Source organism: Gadus chalcogrammus, chromosome 14 (genome assembly GCF_026213295.1).
Source record: "Gadus chalcogrammus isolate NIFS_2021 chromosome 14, NIFS_Gcha_1.0, whole genome shotgun sequence".
In the NCBI taxonomy this organism is placed as follows: domain Eukaryota; kingdom Metazoa; phylum Chordata; class Actinopteri; order Gadiformes; family Gadidae; genus Gadus; species Gadus chalcogrammus.
In genome coordinates, this window is record NC_079425.1 from 10,018,201 (window position 1) to 10,022,543 (window position 4,343).

Genomic DNA, 4,343 nt, shown 5'->3' on the forward strand with positions numbered 1-4,343 from the left:
AATATCTTGATACTAGACAATACACACTATAGATACACTATTTATATTGTGGGGAAATTTGTGAAGATTAACCATAATCCTGAAGCCTCCTCTGTATGTAGTTTGATTTAACTGCATGGGTCTCATTACAGTATCAGGCATGTTTTGCCAGATAATCCATTTGATATGTTAAACAGATGAATGAAAATTAAAATCATCCATTAACGGCACTGCATCACTGTTGCAGAACCAGACTGGGCCTCAGCGGCTAGCACGAGCAGCAGGATTACAAAGGAGGAGGCTTCATGGGGGAGGAGGGGGGTGTCAGCTGGTTTTGATGTGAAGCAGTGAACACAAGTAAGCAATATACTCATTTAAGAGCATTTTGAGGACTTTCCCCGCTAATGTCAGAGGGAAGTGAAGCAAGATTGACACCCTTTGCTTAAAATTATGTTCCTGATTGAAACATTTGTAAGCTTTCTGGAAAACTATCCGGGACTGGGAAGTAAGGAATTATTTGGATGCTTATTTCACTGTTTACATGTATATAATCAGATATTTATTATACTGCAGATTTTTCAGAGATGCTTGCTATTGTAATTTACTGTTGTTTTACACTGTTTTGCTGTTTTATAGAATGCATTACCCACTGACTGCATACAAACACAGCAAACAGTTTACAAGGTGATTATGAAGACTTAAATATTGACTTAGAAAATATATATTTACAAATCTGATCTTGTATTCTTATCGTGACATTTTCTTCTATTCTGAGTTATGACTTCGAGAGACATCTTGAATACACAGAAGATGTTTCATGTTCCATCATCTCTTGGCCCCTGTGAGAAACGGCAAGATCCAGCAACCGAGAACAACCCATTTCAAACTAAACATGAAGGCAGATCCCTCTCAAGGGATTCAGGTCAGATGTCCGACAGCGGAGACGGTGAGCTACATGGCTGGAAGCTGTTGTGTTTCTTATTCTATACTTAAGGATGACATGGAGATAAGGATATTGAAGACATTTCTGGAAATTTACTGTGACACTTTGTATTGGTCATTTGTATCTGCACAACATCAGGATCGGCATCCCCTTTCTTTGGCCAAAATGAACCACTCGTGGACACTGGAGAAATCAGTGGTTTATCCGAACATGAGCTCCTTGATATTACATATGATGCATGCAACACAAAAAACACGGGTAAAATCCCACATCACCACATTTTCCCCAAAAATTTAAAAAGCTGATTAGACTGACCACTAATCCTTTGACAACCTCCAGGGAAGGTTCTTGCTTCAACAATCATGCAGTACTTGCAGGCAATGACAGGCCAGAGCGCTGAGCAGGACAAACTGATTGCCCTGAGGCGTATGCTGGACCCTGACTGCCAGGACCATGTGGTGAGCAGGGAGACCTTCCACTCCACCATGAAGGAATGGATCGCCCAATGCCACCAGGAAAGGTAGTCATGCAGGAACCACCCGAGGGATTTTAACAAAACAAGGATACAATCAGTTCCACATCAGAATTAAAACATGATGATTTCTTTAAAGACTTCTGCTTAACTCATTTAGAGGTAATTTTGTCTTGCATGAAATCCGAATTTCGGGGGACTTTGGGTTTAAACATAACAAACCTATCCATGCAGTTTTACAATTGATTACACAGTAACACTGCTGTCCAAAGCCTGGTAGTCTAATGAAGTCTAGTGTCTGTATCTTTCAGCACCGACGTGGAAGACCCTCGTGCACCCTGGCCGGAGGCTTCCAAAGTGTCTAATGGTGACTTTTTTAATATTTTCGAAAATGTCTCCGATATACCTCTCTCTCATAGGTTCTTTCACGGAATTTTCTTTACTTTCAGGTTTGGATTTCTCAAGTCCTCAAAGTGTAGCTCTCCCAGAGACGGTGCAGTGCTTCTGGTCAGTCAGCTCTCTCTTAGGTTTTTTGTATATATAAACAGCTAAATGTCGTGATTATATTATAAATATTTGCATTGCTGTTCTCCACCATGTGTTTATTTGTCACCAGTGATTCAAAGGAGCTGTTGGGTACAGTAACCGAGCTGAAGTGCGCCCACCACAAACTGACAGAGCAGAACGGCAGGCTTTTAAAGATGGTGGCTCAGTGTGAGGATGCCAATCTCCAGCTGTCTGCTGAAATCATCGAGATGCGTAGCAAGCTAGCCAGGTAAAAAAGCAAAATGTTTCGTATTCTATTAGTACTATTTTGTTTTGATATTTATTAAAACTGACACCAGTAGAATTTGAAGTTTTTTTTAAAAAAATTTTATTGAATCAGATCTGTTTAAAAACTTTCAAGACATGACTTAAACCGCGATTGGAGACACATTTGATTGTTGTAAACAAGAGTCATTTCATTTAATCATTGGGAATTCTTTCTTTCAAACCATGAGAGAAAACAAAATTTGAGCCATATTTGATTTACCAAATAAAAGCGTAAGCCTTGTGTGGTTTTACCACAGTGGCCAACGGGCCGTGGCGAGAGCCAGGTCTCTGTCAGCGGAGCTGGAGGATGCACACCGAGAAGCTCAGGACAAAGCTAACTGCGCACAGACCAGCTGCACCAAACTGGTAAGGATTCCTAACTAACTAGCAATCCTGGTTTGGTGTTAATAATTCACCATGACAAGAAATATGCGGAACTAAGATGTGTTTTTTTTCTTCTTGTTCTTAGAGCAATGAAGTTGAATGCCTAAAAGTTCACGTCAGGATACTTGAGGATAAGGTGATTTATCTTTGATTAATCTCCTAGACTTAACTATATTTTGTCCTCGAAATATTAACACTGTTCCTTGGCAAGAACTATTCTTTATGTGATAGAAAATTTCAGTTTTTTAAAGGTATATCAATGTGCTTTGCCCACAGAATGACAAACTTGCCTATGAAAAGATATGCTCTGAAGATAGCATCAATAAACTAAGGAAAGTGAATTCAGAATTGAGGGTAAGACTGAATCGTGAAAGCACCTATTCTATTGTATTGCATTCTACGAGATGCAAAAGCTATTTGACTTTGATATTCACAGGTAGAGCTTGAAGAAACCCTTATCATGCTGACACTTCGAGACAGAGAAATATCTATGGTAAATATGTAGGATTGCATTTCACAAAAGAAAACATTTCTTTAGCCTGGTTTCACTCCTCTTTTGTTCTGTTTCCCATTCAGAGGGACAGTCTAATGGATAAGATGAAAACCTCCCATGTGGAGAATTGCAACATTATTGAGGTATGTTATTGAGCATGACCCGATCTCTGAGTGGTTGAAAAATGTAATAATTATTGACCACTTAATTTCACTATCCAACACTTTGAATTCTGTCTTATAATGTGTTATCTAACTTTATCTGCATTTTATTTAGTTTTGAGCACAAAGCACCAAAAATATCATTATATTCACCACTTATGTAAAGAAGGAGTGTAAAATAATAGTTGCAAAAAAAAGAATCATGCAATAATATTAAAATGCAATATTATATGATACTTTTTCTTCAAAGAAGTAATAACAGTAACAGAAAGCTCCAACTAAGAGTGTATTCTTTTCTAATAATATTTTTTGGTCATTGTCATTAACAGGGTCTACAGTCAGAGCTATCAAGATTGCAAGAACATTCAAAGCAAGCTCTTTTAAGGTAAACTATATCTAAATCTTCATCTTTTGTTACAATAACAGGAATACTTGGGTTCCTTCCAGCCTTGAGTGTGCATGTGCATACATTTATAAGGTTATTCTTTGAGATTCTTACCTTTAAGACAAATGTTTGTGTGTTGTAAAGCTCTGAATGAGTTTTGAAAGTGTGTATATGTGGGTATGTTGATGTAGTAAGAGTGCTTACTCCAAGTTTATACAATGTGTGGCATGCCATCCTTACTGTCATCAAGCCAGAAACAGTGTTTACTGTCAATATAAATTTAATGGCTTACTCATTTATTTATTTTCGTCCCAAGCAGCCAAGTAAAGTCAATTGTATTTTTAGAATCCTTAACCACAGTAACATTCTCAAAGGGCTTAACAGGACATATAGTTATGACCTTCCTAACCCTCTCCCCCAAACGGCAAGAAAAAAACTCCTTGCCTGATTACTATCAGGCAAGTAATCCCCAGAAGAACAACAGAGTGAGGAATCCCTCCTTTAAGAAATGGTTAGGTATTAGAGCCATAATTCACATACTAGCATCATGGTTACGAGGTGCTGTTTGGAGAGCAAGATGGTAGCTTTCAGGTGGGGTTGCCAGGCGTCCAGTCAGGATCACAACAACACGCACACAAAGAGAGACAGAATTTTGGTTAGAGGGGACAGGGGGCAAAAGGAACAAGTAGGGAACCACTAACCTAGTACCTATT